The sequence below is a fragment of the Passer montanus genome, unplaced genomic scaffold (assembly GCF_014805655.1).
Source record: "Passer montanus isolate IOZ18808 unplaced genomic scaffold, ASM1480565v1 scaffold60, whole genome shotgun sequence".
Classification (NCBI taxonomy): Eukaryota; Metazoa; Chordata; class Aves; order Passeriformes; family Passeridae; genus Passer; species Passer montanus.
The window spans coordinates 4,431,081-4,448,455 of NW_024371038.1; the positions used below are offsets into that span (position 1 = coordinate 4,431,081).

The 17,375-nt window shown below is 41.9% G+C and overlaps 1 long non-coding RNA gene across 1 annotated transcript in view; it reads left to right on the forward strand.

Annotated features, from left to right (window-relative positions):
* Positions 1 to 9,782: 9,782 nt before the first annotated feature.
* LOC120510890 overlaps positions 9,783 to 17,375 on the forward strand; it is a 129,275-nt gene continuing 121,682 nt past the window's right edge. Inside the window, exons 1-7 of the long non-coding RNA XR_005629614.1 lie at positions 9,783 to 10,261; positions 11,306 to 11,359; positions 11,456 to 11,562; positions 14,470 to 14,544; positions 16,349 to 16,470; positions 17,024 to 17,221; positions 17,324 to 17,372. This is a non-coding gene — a long non-coding RNA (uncharacterized LOC120510890). The remainder of the gene's footprint in view (positions 10,262 to 11,305; positions 11,360 to 11,455; positions 11,563 to 14,469; positions 14,545 to 16,348; positions 16,471 to 17,023; positions 17,222 to 17,323; positions 17,373 to 17,375) is intronic.

Genomic DNA, 17,375 nt, shown 5'->3' on the forward strand with positions numbered 1-17,375 from the left:
TAAGATCTCAGTCATGCATATTAGTGCATTACCTCAACGAATCTAATAGAGATTTAATACTTGTATTTGAAGTAGCAATCTGTTATAAATTAAAAGCATTTGAATAATAAATTTAAATCACGTTATTCTTTTCAGAGTTTTATATAATTAAGGAACGCATTCAACACATTCATTAACACTTTGTAATTTCTATAGTGCTAAGAAGGTGTGCTTTGTTGTTGCTCTCTAACTAGTTGTTCTTTTCACCTGCTTGTAATATAGAGAAGTCCAGCTATTGCAGCAGTGTTATAGATATGTGCTAAGTGTCTCCCTAATCCCCCAGGTATTTGGGACACTTGGCATGAAGGATGGGACTATGTGTACTATCCCACTGAATGCTAGAGTGAGGTTTGCAAAATAATGCTTTAAAATTAAAATAATGTAAATAACATATTAATATAGACTAAAAATAAAAGAATGCTTTAAAATGCTTTTAAAAATTGACAGAAGGATTACTGGTTTGCACTGTAAGTTGCAGTGTTTGAAGATTTGGCCTGTGGTACTGGCAAAAGGGCTGTACTTGATGCAGTAGTACATTGTATTCTCCCAGTATAGATGTGTATGCAAAGGCAGTACTCCTCTGATTTCAGTGAGAATTAGCTTAGAAGTCTAGGCAATTTTTATGTATTAAATAACATAACTGGAGGCTTTTACACTGCATACATTCTGAGCGTCTTTTTTCCACGAAGACATTGCTGTTCCTGTGATTTGTGGGCTGCATTTCTGACCTCTGCTCAGCATTAATCCGTAGCAGTAACAGCTCCCAGCGACGCGGGCAGGCACCTTCTCACAGAGCGCTTTGCTCTCGGTGTGCTGCGATGCCGGGTTAGCTGGAGCTTGACTGAGAGCCTTTGTAATGCCCTGCTCTGACTTATGAGGAATGCTAATTTTTGAACTCTGCTTAGCCTGAGAAATACTGGTTGGGGTGTACTGAGGTCCTGTCTGTCTCAGCACTTGCTCCCTGTGAGCAGCTGATGGGATGCTTGTGGAACAAGGATAAGGAAGGGGCAAAAATGCAGAAAGGCTCCTCCCTGGTCCATGTTGTTTTGGTCTTTTTACTTGCCCTGGCTTCTCCCGAGGAGACCATCTATCACTTAAAATAGGTGATGTACAGGGACTTTGTGGCCATGTTACCCACAGAGTCCCACTCCCCACAGGAAGGGAAGAATGTGACAGCAAATCTGCCACCTTCTTCCATTAAAAACTCCATGCTGACATTGCTACCATTGTGCCAGATTTTTCCATTTCACATGGTGGGATGCACAGAAGAGTCAAAGCAGTTTTGGATGTGCTTTCTCGAGTTCCTGTAGGGATAGGGATTTCCTTACGTCTTTTAATTCTGCTCTTCCTCATGGGAGAAAATGATACTGATATTCAAACTTTAACTTTTGTTTGCATAAATGTAACCCTGCTGCTCCTTTGGGAAGCATGCTGCACAATTCTCATCTCTTGGGCATTTATGGCCATCAGAAACAGTATCTTTCTTGCTCACAAACGAAAAGCAAATCAATGGGAAGATCATAAAGATTATCTTTATTAGCTTCCTTCCTGCATAACTCCACAGCCATAAAACAGTGTTTTATAAATTAACATTGTTCTATAAATTAAAGTAAAAGAATGTTCCTGTTAGGAGTTTCCTGTTATATGCAATCAAGTCATATTAAATAATTTATTTATGTCAAAGTCACGGAATATAACATACTCTTGCTCTCTGTAGATGATAATTACTAGAATTGTCACAGATGAATCTCTTTCTTTTGGGATGGATAATTTTGCTATCCTTGATCTGATATTCTGTTTTGTGGTTTAGTGAGGAATATAAAGAGAAGCCAAGACTATGTAGTACAACAGGACAAGCTTGTTTAGGTTTTTCACTAACTGCTAATGTTCACTATTTGTTACAGATATTGTCCTTTAAATTGGTAATTGATATATAAACTTTGCACTAATTTACACTGTTTGTTTTTGGCATCATTAGTTGGAAAATTACAACCTTTCCTATGTTTGTTATACTTAGGATTCTGGTTGCAGTGGTTCTTCCTCTCTCCTCTATTTTAGCATTCCCTAGATTGATGCTGAAAATTACATGTAATTTTTTCCTCCTTCATAAAGCTGTGTCACAGAAGTAGAAAGACCTCAGCTATTGAGATCAAAGGTTACTCAACTTTGCTGGATAGCATGGCATAAAGTTCGGCCGTGATGAATGGTGCCAGGACTTGAAATAAGAGTAGCAAGTCTAAGAGCATGAGTCACTGTACTAGGTCTTCATGTCTGCAGAAAATTTGTGTGAACTGCTGGCTGAAAGCACTGACAATTTTCCATTAGTAATGAATTACAGTAGTAATTTCATTAATTTCTTCACCTCAGTCAGGATATGTTGGTGTAAGTTGCTTAACCAAGCATCAGAGGAGCCATTGCCGTTAACCTTTACTCCTTTGCTGTGTAACCAGGACCAGTTAAGAAGTAAATTAGTGTAGCATCCCTTTAAAAAAAAATTACTTTAGATAAGCAGTGGACATAATTTTGCCTGTTTTTAATTTAATAGCAGGTTTATGGTTTTATGCAAAACCATTCACATTACAGCTGACCCTCTGGGAACTGGGCTTTTTCGTCTGTGTAATTTGGTGTCTTTAATAATCTGCTGTCTGTTAAATCCAGCACAGGCTTGATTAATGAATTGTGATGAACCAATGCATTAATTTACAGGTTTGGTCTAATACCCTAAAAGGCTACATCAGTGCTTCCCGTTATTAATGTTAATAAACTTGAGAGAGAAAGCAAGGTGAGGAGGGGTAAGGGAAGGTAGTATGTGGCAAGTTTTGTCTTTATTCAAGCATTTATTTCTGCAGCTACTTTTCTTACAAGAGAACTGCAAAAGCTGTTGACAACAGACAACATCAAATGGAGAACAGCTTAGTAGTATTTGAAAAGACTGTAGAATTTCTGAAGCTGTCTGTGTTCCATAGTCAAATCTTTTTTTCTGTGCTGAAAGTCCATATTCCACATAGGTTTTCATGCTGTTTTTAAAATACTGTGTAATAGTTTTGAAACCCATTGCTGTTAAATCTGTGGCTGAAACACAGTCTTGAATATGAGTATTTCTGAAAAGTTACTCCAGAAGCCTGGCTGATTTTAGGTAGGTGTGCATATAAGGAGGCATATACATGAGAATGGGGGGTATTTAACATTGACAAAATTTGCTATGATGAGCAACTCATTTCTAAGATGATATTGAAGCTTTTAAGACTATCCTTCTGAAGACTTTAAATAAATCTGCAAGCTAAATTGCAAAATTTTATTCCATTTAATTTTTAAAAAAATCCTTCATGTGTCTATTGCATGTAATGATTCCAAAGAGTAGAGTATATTCTGTTCAGTCTCAAAAGAGCTGGTACATTGAGAAAAGGGAATAGTAATTGAATTTATTTATTTTTTATTGAGAAAGTAGGGTTTGGGAATGGGATAGTAATACGGTGTGAAGATTTTAGGGAGGTGTAAAAAAAGTATGAAATTTTGTCTTTGATGCTGAGTCTTTAGATCTTGAAAACATCTTAAAACAGCATAAAAGTTCAAAGAAGGTGCTATGTGTCCTTTCTCCTTGGATATTAGCTCACAGTGCTGGAACTTAGACTTCTTCAAATTACAATTCAAGCCTTGCCTTGTTCTGATAAATATAATCTAAGAATTATTATTTTAGACATTGATGTATCCATCTTTCTGTCTATTAAAATATAGCATGACGTTTAAAGCCCATTTTAGCAATCATGCCTCAGGCATTGTCTTTCTAGTGGGGCACAGGAATTTTCTCTTGTCCTTGAGATAAATGACACTGGTATAGAATTGGCATCTCTTAAGTCTTGCTTCAGCATCCATGGCACCAAAGTATTGCTGAAAACATTGGAATGAGATAGAGAAATAACACTGTTTAGACTGAACAAAATAAATTCCCCCTGTTTCTGTTGCTTCTTTCACTTCCTTACTGATAGGGGGAGAATAATTTCTGCTACATCTTGGCTATCACTGTTTAGACTAAACAAAATAAATTCCCCCTGTTTCTGTTGCTTTTCTTTCCTTACTGGTAGGGGGAAAATAATTTCTGCTACATCTTGGCTACTTTAATAGGATTCAGAATGCATGATCACATTAGATACTGTACCTGAGGCAATCTGTGTTTAGACTGGTGATAATTACATGCAAAAGTCATTCAACAATGAGGCAATTAATGCTGATGAACTTTAATAAAGTCAGCTGTCAGCAATGGATATTGCTGGCAAGTTTCCTAATCCTATATTTATAATACTTTGAAATTCCCTTCTGTTCTACTCTATAATGCACTTCTGTTTAATGTGTTAAAAAGAACCCCAGAAAACATTGCCAGCAACATATTTATATATGGCACAAATATGAACAAAGAGGTCAGAAGTCAGCCTGCTTACCAGATTTACTGCAGTGATTGGTATTTACCGAAGATGATAGACAGAACAAGGCAAATCCTCTAACTCTCTCAGCAGAGGAAAGGGAAAGCATTAGATAAGGAACACAGGGCTTACATTTCCCCTCATTGTTGATTAACAAGCATTAAATTATGCTTAATGTCAGATGTAGGCAGGTCATTGTTATGTGGTGTCAGTGTAAATTAGAAGATCAAGCCAGTTAGTGTCTGGAATTTGTAAAATTCTGGAATCTTTGTCTTTTGCTGCAGAGACATACTTCTGTGAATTTCGTAGTTATCCTAATTGGTTATATGATCAGATGAATTTTGTCATTGGAAAATTTCATTTTAAAGCCGTTATTCTTTAGAACAGAAAGCAGAAAGTGAGTCCCAAGCTTTTTTGCCTTTCCAGCACAGGCAACTATAAAGTTGCAAGGAGTGGCCAATGGAGGAATGAGTGTCCTCCTCATTAAACTTTATTGAGCATTACAAAGGCAACGCAAACCCCTGTAAACCCCTGTGTGCCTTTTCCTGGGGGTGGTGGGCTGCAGTTCAGGAACCACTCCTCTGACATGAGCAAGGTGGAAAATATGGAAAAACCTGCTACAGGCTACAGATGAGCTAGCTAACACAAGGGTGTGGAGCCTTCTGTGAAATGATATAAAAAGTCTAAATATGGGAGTATTTTTAAAATGGCAGAAATATATTTTGTCTCTTTCCTAATCCAGCTGAATTAATATAAATCATTGTAGAGCTCTTATGTGTTAGGTTTAGGGCATGAGCTTGCTCTAGGTCTCCTGGAGGAGCCGTTCTAACAGGAGCACTGCAAGCTGTCAGTTTGAGGAAGGACTGTTCTTGTCAGAAGCTTTCTCCCCCTTTTTTAGGGATGCAAGGGGAAACAGCAGCGAGGTGTTCTTCTTCTTTGTATGTTTTCTTATTAATATAAAGGCATTCTCTCCAAGGCCACAGTTGGCCAGAGGGAATATCCCTGTAGGTGTATGTGTTCTCCTCCTTTTCCCTGTTGGCTTGGATGAGAGCCCTTGTCTGGATGCACTGGTGGTCTGAGCCAACGTGACTCTTCTCACACTCTTCCTTTATCTGCCTGGAGCAAAAGCAGTGTTGGCAGTCCCACAGGGCAGTGAGCAGCTGTTGAATACAGGTTCAGTAGCTGAAACTACATAGTATTTTCTACTTTAGCTGTTGTACTATGTTAATCAGTAAAAACCAGATTTTCCTCAGCTGTGTATGTTTATGGTGGCTGAAAGTGTGTTGTGACTGTTAAGGTTACAGATGATGGTTCATGTGTGTAAGCCTTTGGTTTCAGTTAGAAAAACTCTGACATTTGAGATGAGGTTAAGTTTCTAGGGTGAGGCTGGAGATGAATCACAGCTGGATTTTGGCTTTTGGCTTTAACATCTACAATCTCTTTTCAGCAGCTGACAGAAAGATCACATTGTACTAGATAAGCCGTACAAAATTCCTGCTGTTTTAACCTGAAATCATATGATAGAAAGGTTGAGAGTCGGAAATGGAAAATGTAATGGAAAATGTTTGTCATGAAATGTTGGAGGCAAGGCGCAGCAAAGCCCAGCAGGAGACAGGTGAGAGTCAGGAGAGTCCCACCTGTGTCTCTCTGACCATGGAAAATGTCTGTTTTGGCCTGTCTGGCTTGGCTGCTTGTGTCCTTCAGGAGTGAAAGTGGAAGGGAGAGAGGAAACTGAGATAGGGACTCTGGGGACAGTGAGGAGATGGGGACCTTGGGAAAGGCACAGGCAGTGGAGACTCTGAGGAGAGGCAAGTGGTGAAGAAAGAAGTTAATGATGTAAAATAAATGGGGCTGGGGGTTCAAATCTTTTCCTGCTTCCACTGAAGCAGGTGACAGCAGCATGGAGTGGCTTTTACTTGCTAGTTAGATCTGTAAAGTATTGAAACATCTGTTACACTGGGTAATGACTCCTTGAATTGCTCAGGCACTTATGGCATAAGGCAAAGCTGCATAAACAAGCTTGTCTCTAAAGTCAAGTGTAGGACATTCCTGTGGTTTTCTTACATCTCCACTCTTTGTTAGGGGTAATGGTCTTTTCCAGTGATTGGGTTGCTTATCCTGCCTGTAGAGGAGGTCTGTACAGAGACATTTCTTTTTGTGTTGCATCAGTACAAGACAAAACACCTTTAAATAGGAGGAGGCTGGCAAGCATCCAGATTAGGATGCTAAGACATGGATGGGTGGAAAACTGTGACCATATAAACCCAGGGGAGGTCTTAGAGGGTTATGGGTGCTGACTCTTGCTCTGCATGTCACAAGTGTGCTACCAGGGTCTGTCCTGGATCTGTCCTGTTTGATATCCCTGTCAGTGACCGGGGGAGGTCATGGAGTGCACTCTCATCAAGTGTGCAGGTGTCACCAGCTGCAGCTGGGGCAGGGATACCAACCAACATACTCGAGGCCTGGGCTGATCTGTTGGGAGAATTAGCCAGGCTGGAGCCAGGATTCTCATGGAATTCAATGGCAACAAATGCAAAGTTGTGCCCTGGGGAAAGAGAAACCCCTGGGGTTCTCCTGGGATGGGCTGTCAGGGGACAGCTCTGTGGAAAAGTGCAGCAGAAATGAAGGTTGATAGCATCCTGGGCTCTTAGCAGGAGCAAAGCCAGGGAGATGAGGAAAGTGATTATCTCCTTCTCAGGACTTGCAAGATCTTGTGTGGATATCCATCAAGTTTGTACATCCAATACAGTAATGATGTTCTTAAAGTGGATTCAGTGAAGGGCCAGCAGCTTGGTCTGGGGCTGGAGCCCTGGGAGGAGAGGTGAGGGAAGGGGTCTTGCTGAGCCAGGGGAAGGCATGGAGGATGGATTTGGTCACCTTCCAGCACCTGCCAGAGGCACTTTCCCCATTGGAGGGGCCTTTCCCCATCGTGGGTGGGACCTCTAGCAGTGCAGCAGGGAGGCTGTGCAGCCTCTACTCCTGGAGGTTTTCAGAAGCCTGACAAAGCCCAAAGTCACCTGGTCTGATCTCCTGGCTGACCCTGTCCTGAGCACAGGCTGGATGGGATGGACTCCCATGCTCCCTTCCAAGCTGAATTCTCTGACAATTCAGACAACTGAATATAAAAAGGGTCAGGAAAAGAAGAGCTGATCAAAATACATTGCTCAAAAATTCAGTGGTGGACCCCCTAATCAACATTAGGGTGACACTTAAACACTTAGGTTTTTGTGGACTCCCTAGTCCAGAATCTGTTTGCCCAGTGCAGTCTGTTTAGGTTTAATTTAACCATTTGCATTTGTTCTGGCTGGATAATTACTTGAAAGTAATGCTGTGCGCTAATTTACCTGATTTTATGTGCTTGAATGACCCTGGAGATGGGGCCTTTAAATGTCTTTATTTTCTTCCCCCTGTTTTTTTTCCCCCCTTTTTGAGATTTTATAAATTTTATTTTTTAGAGGTTGATTTTGGATTTTGCCCACTTAGTTTTGAACAATTGGTGTTCTATGGTGGGGTGTGTTTTAAGTGCTATGCAGGCACAGTGAAATAGACAACTTTCAAGAATAGTCTGAAAAATGCAGGGCCCTGCTTTTTCATATGGGAGGAAACAAACAAAGCTGGAAAACTGGTTGTAAAATTCACAACCAGTGAATTTGCTCAGGCTGGTGCTGCCTGAGCAAAGGCAATTCCTTTCCTAGGTGCAAGAATGACTCATGCATTGTGCTAGAGTTTGTGATTTAGGCAGATGTGCTTCATCTCTCCCTTCAGGCAGTACGGTAGGGCAGTTCCCACAGCTCAGTGGCACCACACGAGCTCCTGGTGCTGTCCTAACTCACGGATGGGTCTGTGCCTGCACAGCTCTGCCTGTAAAAAAAACAAACAAACAAAAAAAAAAAAAAAAAAAAAAAAGGCAGGAATAGGAGAAGAAATGGTGTGCAGTGGTTTGGTTTGCCCTCATGAAGAGGTCACTGTGAGATCTGTTGGTGCAGGGTGTCATGGTGAAGTGGCCTGAGCTCCTGAGCAGGCAGCCAGCCCTGGCTCCTGTGCGACGCTCGGTGTGTCCAGAGCTGTGCTCCGTGGGTTACAAGGATGTAGAAGAGATTGTGCAGGAGCCTGATGCCCCCATGCCTGGGGTTTACCATGAGCCCCTCGAGTCTTTGCACAGCAGAGAGCCTGCAGAGCCCTGTCCCCAGGGCTCTCGAATGTCAGGTGAGTAGCAATTATTAATCGTTAGGGCTGAGATTATTCACACTGTTTGCTTTCCTCACATTCATCCCTCCCTTTCTTGTTCAAATAAAGTGACATTCAGTAGAAACTTACACTGGAGCTTTTTATCTCCCTTTCAGTGATTTATTTGATTTCATTGATCTTTTTAACTCATAATCAAACTGATTTTTGTATCCAGAAACTGTCTGATCTTACCCCTTTTATTTTCCTGTGTACTGAAGGAACAGTTCAGTCTTGCAGAGCTCAACAGCCTTTGTCAGAACCAAGTTTGGGCCGGGGCTGAGCAGCCTGAGCTTCCTGCGTGTGCTGGTGCGGGACAGGAGTGCGGGCCGGGGGTGCAGGCAGCCGGGGGAGATGGGGGCTCCTCCGGGCTCTTCTTTAAACGAGGGCTCCTTGCCTGAACTCGGGCTCCGTATGCGACGCCTAACAGCATACATGCCCTTTAAAGCCCAGCAAGGGCCGCGATCGGAGGAACTTTTTGAGAGGAAATATAGAATTGCCAGCTTGTCTGGTAAATCACCTGTCTGAAGATAACGGCATTTTAACGAGGCGAGTAGACATTTCGGAACACTCCCCACTGCTTTTTCCCTCTGCGAGAGCCAGGAGGAGGCAGACGGTGTGGAAGCGCACGGCGAAGGCAGCGGTACCCCCCCGCTCCGCACCAGCGCTCCGCTCCGCACCCAGGGCCCTGCTCCGCTCCCCCCGCTCCGCACCAGCGCTCCGCTCCGCACCCAGGGCCCTGCTCCGCTCCCCCCGCTCCGCACCAGCGCTCCGCTCCGCACCCAGGGCCCTGCTCCGCTCCCCCCGCTCCGCACCAGCGCTCCGCTCCGCACCCAGGACCCCGCTCCGCTGCCCCCGGCCCGCTCCCCTCGCCTCGCTCCCTGCGGCCTGCGGGGCGTCCCCTGCCGCCCCCCCCGCTCCTCCTTACATGTGGGCCCGGCGGGCCGCTGCGGGCGCTGTGGCGGCCGGGGCTGCCCCTTCGGCGGGCGGAGCGGCGGCAGCGCCTGCCCGGCTCCGCCAGGGGCTGCTCGAGCACCGCGGCTGGGCTGCAATTAATTAATTAATTAATTACCCGAGCCGCACGGGATATTTTTCCTTTTCCTATTTTTAATTTTTTTTTTAAATTTTATTTTTAATTTTTTTTTTAATTATTTTTTAATTTTCTGTATTTCCCCCCCCAAGGCATGAGCGCGGTGCTTTAAGCCGTGGGTCGCGGTGCGCTGTGCGGGGCCGAGTGCCGCTCGGCCCCGGCGATAACCGGAGAGGAGCGCGTTCGCAGGGATAACTCAGCGTCTGCCTTCCGTGAGCCGGCACCGCCGCGATTTCCATCCTGGCCGTGCGCCAAACGCAGCGTCGTGGCGCCTGCTTATTCCTCTCCCCGTGCTCTGGAGTTGTGGGCTTCGTTCTGCTTGCTTTCTGTAAAATAACCATTTGAAAATGTCTTGTTTTAACGTTGGAATTAACCTAAAACACCCTAAAAACGTTTCTAGCAATACTACCGTTTCTAGCATTACTACCAAAAGGTTGATCTGGGATGGAGACCACTACATTAGCTTTCCTTCAATGCAGAAATACGTAAGGTAATATGGCATTGAGTAATGCATTTTTTGTTTTCCCAAGGCTAATATCACTTGTAATAGTTAATGAGTTTACACCAGAGATACAATAGATTGAAATAAGCGAAGGCAAGGCTTTACAGATTTCATTGCAATTTATGGAGAAAATCTGGTGTCAAGCAAAAAGTCCATTTTGTGTTTTCTGAAAGTGAAGTCACGGTAATTAAAATGCTTTGATAAAATGTTTCACCTTCATAATTGATGTCCTTGGTCTGTTGCTTCTCAAGTGTTGGGGTTTTTGTTTGTTTGTTTTTTGGGGTTTTTTTTTTGTGTTTTGTTTTAATCTCCCAAACTTTTACAACAGCTGCAGTAGAAGGACCACAGTCACACAGTTTTGGGAGAAAAGGATTTTGTTCGTCCTGGTTTTGTTTTACATCTGAGTAGGTTTCAGGAGTTTGTCAGTAATCGTGCTAAAAGCATGTTTGTAACTGTAATAGTTGTGTGCTCTGTTGTCAAAAACCTTAACAAACCTTTAAGTGAGTCTAATTAAAGCAGCCTTTGATAGTGGAGATAATAAAAGATTGCTTTAATTTACGCTGTAATGAAAGGATTGTGCCATTAAATGTTACAGGAAATAGTAGAACTGCTTTTCCAGGCTAGGTAGAAATTGCATGCTGTGCTTTTATCATCTCAGTGAAGTCCCAGTGATTGTCTTTCCGGCCATCAGCCAGAACTTCAGAAATGAGGTAGTTCCTCCCTCTTCTGAGAGAGAGACACGTGTAGTCCAGTTATCCTGGTGTTGGTGTTTCCATTGTGTGTTTCTTCTCTAAACCTTGCACATCTGCCCCCAAAGCCTTTCATTTTTAATGGAGCCTGGCAGATTTTGTGGTATCTGAACACCAAGCTTTGGGCTGGAAACCAAAAGGTTTTTTGGTTGGTTGGCTGATTTTTTTTTTTTCCTCCTAGGCATTTCTTTTGCATTATATTGTTTCTTGGTGTCTTGTCCTTTAAGCCAGGATAGTTCCAGAGACATGAAATGACAACTTCTTTTTTGGACCATGATTCTAGATGCCAGTTGGATTGCCCTTCTCCAGTGGACAGGTTGCCAGCCTGAGAGGAATGGTGAGGTGCTACAGACACGTCAGCAGGACACGTGGCTTTGCACTGCAGGATAATCATCACACAGCCTCATGTCTCTTCTCCACTTTTCTGCTGCAGGTTCTGGTTTCATTATTATTGTGTACTGAATTTTGTATTTATTTTCATGGGACTCTGAATGAAGCCTGAACTTCTATGTTTTTGAGAGGAGAATCCAAAAAAGAAAAGTAAGCAACTTACCCCAGGTTATTTCCTAAGGTAAATTAGAACAATGAAGTTAAGTACTATTTCATTTTCTGATGTTTCAGTGTTGTAATGAATGAGCAAATTAGGTTGCCAAAATATGACTAATTCACACATTGTAATAGTCTTTACATGATAAGTTGTTGGAAGAGCTAAAACCATATACCTTTAAACATTGAGAAACAAGAGTAAGAGGAGACTCAGGAACCTCAGAGCAGAATATAAAATGATGCTGCTGCAGCTGGAACTCATGCTGATTCTGTGTATTGTACAGAAAACACCATCATAACAATAATAAAAAGAAGATAAGCAACTGAACTGTGAATTCCAGGTTCATTTTTCAGTTCTACCTAACTCTTTGTAACTTTACAATGAAAGATTCAGAAATTGGAGCCAATTACCATAATATGTGGTGGTTTGGTGGGAGCATGTTCTACATCAGACAGTTAAAAGGTTTTATTGCTATTAGGAGCTTGTTAATGCCCTTGATAATGTCTTTAGTTGCTTTGTAATGTCTCTTGTTGAAGTATAGAATTCTTTTATCTTCTTATTACATTATGCAGAAACTTGAATTGAAACGATATTTGCAGGAACATTTAAAGTAGTGCATCAATCAGTTTCAAAGAAGAGAAAATGTTCTCAGAATAGGTTATAAAAAGGATAACTGTCAGTTTTATTTTGGATGAACAAAGAAACCAACGTAAAAAGCACTTTATTGTAAAAGCATACTGTGCAATTCAATAAATATTCCATATAAATATAAAGGAAAAGAAAGTTCATAATTATCTGATGGCTTGAATATAATTTAAGTAATACTTCCAGAATACAGGAAGCAGTGAAGCCCCTTCTTCTTTCTTGTGTATTCTACCCCCAGCTCAAGTCCTCAGTAGGAGATAGTTTAAATCGACTTGTTAATGATTTGAATGCTAAAATATGGTTATAATTTAACATTATCTTGCAGGGATGTAAACCTCCTCACAAAACACCTCACCACATGAGAAAAATAGCAGTAGCACCTTTCCTCACTCTCCTTGCTTTTTGTTTGTTGGGTTGGTTTTCTTCCTCAAACATGAATTCTTGTTGTTTGTTTTCCCGCTGGCATTTTTTACCTGCTTTAACGCAAAGTTATCTGAGTATTTATACATTTGGATTACAAACCCTCTATATGATTTGGTTAGAAAACGCTTGCACGGGGTGTTATTATCCAGGAAAACAGTTGCAAATACTCTGCTCCCTGAACCAGTAGTAGCTTGCTAGACCACACAAAATATGGCATGTTGCAAATCTCATCTTGTAGCCTGTAAACCAGAAGCAGCATGCTCCCCTTCCCCCCTTCTTTATCTTCTAAAAAAAGAAAGGAAAAAAGAGAAAATACCAAAGACTGCACATAGAGAGTTGTAAATGCTCACACGGCAAATGTTTCCCAGAGAAATTTGAGTCTTGTCCTTTGGATCCATTGTCTTTTCAGAATCCAGTGTTCATCCTGTGACTTCAACAGAACAGAGTATTTCCAGTTTAAGAAATGTATGTTTATTTCTGAAGAGTTTATTAAGGCAGAGAAGTAATTGGCTGTGAATGCACATATTTTGGTTTATTTATTTATTTCAGTCTATTTTGGTTACTAAATTCTATGCGCAAGGGATTTCTAACCTTTTTTGTTGGTCATTCTGAAAGGGTATGCAGCATGCACCTGCATTATTCAACTGTTTATTTTTCACTTCTGAAACTTTGAAAAGATATCTTATTTTTATTTAATAATCATACCACAATAAACTCACCTTGTTCATGCCCCGTTGTCAATTCTAAGCTTCAACCTAGGTATGTTTTTAAACTTGCAGGTGGTTTTAAAATTGTAGGCTATTAAAAAAAAAACTCCTGTGGGTTTTAGGAACTTACAATAGTAATTTCATTGAAGTCAGCTATAATTGATCAATCAATTCACAATATTCACAATGTATTTAAGATGAGATTTTATTTCCATGACACATTTTTCTACATAGGACTTCCCTCCTTTAACTGCTTCCCTGTGTTTCCAGCTCTAAAGGCAGGGGTGCCAGGTGGCCTTTGCCCTCCCAGCACCTCCATCCCCCTGCCCTTCTCTCTCCAGCCAACACCTCCCTTTTGTGGCACAGGTGTCATTGCAGTGCCCTAAAAAGAGTTTATTTCACAACACTCCAAGCAGCCTCTGAAGGAGCGCCTCCGTAAGTTACCGAGCTCTTGAGAAAACAGTAATTTACAGTGAGCAAGCTGCGGGGTTGCATGGATCTGTGTGCTTTGCCTGGGAAATAGGGTTCCCATGGCAACTGCCCCACGCTGCGGGTGTGACATCCTGTGCAGGTGAGGCTGGCTCCCTGTGAGGTGTGCCCTCCTTGGCCCTGCACCCTGGGCTCTGCTGCATGGGCAGCCTGCTGGGCACCTCCATCCCTGCCTGGCTCCACACTGCTCTTCCCAATGGGCAGACTCCTTCCCTTAACACTTGGGAACATTAGCCCTAGGTTAGAAGCCCCAAACAAACAAAACAAAACACCCAAGGTAAACAAACATCACGCTTTAAAAAAATACTGCACAGAAATCACAATTGAGCCCATGATCATCCTGGGATCTTACCAGAAGGCACTGATGAGATATGAGATAATCAGCTCTTTCTTTGTTTGGGAAGGAATGTTTACTTGCCTTAAATTTATTTGGCTTTAAATTCAGTTATTAACAAAGCAGCCTTTGCTGACCTGAGTTGAGAGCAGGGGAAGAGCAATGCTTGCTCAAGGAGAACACATCAGAAACCTGACTTGAGGAAGACACTGAAACTAGGCAGTAAGAGCAGTTTGCACTTTATCTGTTCCAAAATGTAGGTTACTGTGCCAAGTGTGATGATGATGGCTCTCATTTTGCAGGAGTTCCTAGTAACTAGACCTGATGGCATTTCAGAGCAGGATTTGTTTGGGAGGTGGCCAAGCTCTGCAAATCAGGTAACACACAGGGCATCCTTGGGAGATGGGGGTCAAGGCTTTCTAATCCAGAATGGGATAAACATGAGAGACCTGTGGCATATAAGGAATTATACAAACTTGTAAAATTGTTGCTAGTTGAGCTGGAAAGCCTCTTGTAACATGTAACACTTTAAATATCTCTGAAGACAGGAGGAGGAATCTGGCTTTCCTAGACAGAAGCATTTTTGGAGGAGAAGTGGAAGATGTTATGAATAGCTGTGACAAAGGCAATGACAAGACAGACTTTTGCATGAAGCACAGAAAGCTGATCTATAGGAGGAAGTGTAGTGGCTTGGGTGACAATAGTGTGAACCATGAAGAATCTTAAAACTGATGGGTGTTTTACTATGGTATGACAAAAAACCAAAAAGAAGGGACAAGCAGTGGCACCCACAACACCCATCCAAGAACAAGAGATGTGAGAGACTCTTCCTTTGTTTGCCACTTTCTAAATCAAAATGGAGAGGAGGCTTTAGAAGGGAAAAACCTTTCTAAATAGTAGCATTGCACAGTGTTTCTTCTGGCTGCTAATAATGCTTCTAAAGGTGTGACCGGACTTACAGAATGAAACCTCTGGCCCAGGTAGTGAGCATCACATCACTGTGACAGAACAGGGCTCAGTTCAGATTGCAGCAGAGGAGAAGTGATGTCTTGGCAGAAGAATTGAGTGGGAAGTGACAGCTCTTGCTGTAAAAAAGCAGAGAGTGTCTAAGAGTTAAAATAGATTCTTTTCTGAAATGCCCATGTAGCTTCAATAGCTCCACAGGAGTTTTAGGATTACAAATGACAGCAAAATTTGTGCCATTCTGCATAATTGTATTCTCTACAAAGAAAGTTTCCTACATCTCCTAGCAAAGACGGTACTTTCATTAGAAGGAAAATAATTTCAAAATTACATCTCTTTGTGCCAAGGATTAAAAAGATCTAACAAGGAGTTTAAAAAAAAAAAAAGCATTTACATTGAATCCTTTGGTTTTACAGGTAGAATAATGACATGAAAATAAAAGAAAATTTTAATTGGTGAAGAGAAGGGGAAACATCCTAGTTCTTGACTCGTCACTATGTTCATCCTCTCTTGCAGCTCCCACCATTTTCACTCACAATATACAGGACTATATTTGTCTTTACTGAGGTTCAGCTCTGTTAAAAACAATCCAGTTCTATCTCTCTGCTAGTGTAAGATTTCAGCCTTCCTTAACACGAGTCTCTGACAGACAAGGAACCCAGAATGTCTTGGCTTGGCAGTGGTTCAATCCTCCATAATTTTGTTAATTTAAATGTAGTCACAGGCTGCAGTCTCAGGAAATGCCAGCTCTTTTTGCCCCACCACAGCCTAGAAACTCTCTGTGATGGCTCTGCTGTCATAGCTGGAGAGCACAAACCCTCTGTGCTCAGCTCGCAGTTCCGACTGCCATGTATGGACATTTCTAATTACTTTGGAGGCGCTCCATTTTGTACTGCATGCATAATTAGTTAGTTATTTACATTTTATTTCAGCATTTTTCCTAGCCCCTACACTAATGAAATCCCGGCGTGACATCAGAACCTTCCTGCTGAAGTGGGTCTTCCCTTCAGGGATCAGCCACCCTTTTAAATTAATGAGCCGCTTACAGAAACAGCTTCATGATTTTATGTGCAGTGTTTGCAAGGAAATTTATAAATGGTCTGACTCCTTTCAGATCCAAAATCTGTTGAAATTAAAAGAAAATCTCCCACTAGTATTGCATGCTTTGGGTCATCTCTTATGTGGATTTTTTTTTCTCTTGTATTTACCGTAACTCAGTTAGGGAAAAGGGTCCTCCATCTTTCACACAGAGGAGCAGATGTACGGGTGGGAAGGAAGAAAAATGGATATGAGGAAGCTAATTACCACTGGAGTCCCCAAAAGTATAAAGTGGCCTGTAGGTAAGAATTAGTAACATCATATTATTAAGAAACTTGTTTTTCATTTAAAGACTTTATTTGAAGAATATAGGAAATACAGTTAGTCTCCACAAAAGTCAGCTGCTTTTTGAGGCGCTGTTTTCATAAATAAATTGAGATTGTTAATCTTATGTTGTTTTTCTTGTAAGTGCAATTGAACAGAAAAAAGAAAACCAAAACAAAAAAACCTCCTAAACAAACCAAACAGATCCCCAAAAAAACAAACCAAAAGAGAAAGGAAAAAGGTGTTGCTTAGCAACAGCCTTGTTCAAATGGTCAGAAATTGGTGTATTTGCTGGAATTTGGGAGATATCTCACAGAGCTTGCTCACAGTGTATGGGATAAGGAGAGAAAAGAATCAATGTCCAAAATGGAGAAGGGAACCACTACTGCCATCAGATTAAGCATGTGCTCAGTGTGGTTTGCAACACACTTCTGGTGGCCTGGGTTAAGCACATTTGCATCTCCTCCTGTGCCCCTGTTGTTTCAGTGGTTTGTTATGTTTCTTAGTGTGTTTATTTTCCTTCATTTTTAGGTATGCTCATCTTCTCTCTCCTCGTCCTGGTTTGCTCACTGAGCAAGCTTGTCTCGAAGGCAGCACTTTCCCTTGGCTGGAGCAGGAGGACACCAGCTGATGTGTTTGCAGCAGCCACCTCTCCCTTATGCTTTCTTGCCTGTTCAAGAGTCCAGTCCTGTTCCAGTCCAGCCAGTGGAAAAAGAGCAAAACTGCCCAGTGAGCACACCTGTCTGTCTGGAGAGGAGTGGGGGAAAGGAGGGCTTAAGAGTGTATATTCCTAAGTGAAGTCCTGCAGCTGCCATTTTCTCTTTCTCCTAGGAGAGGCAGCCCTTATGCTGAAAGCCTGGGAGAGCAACATCACTGCTGAGTA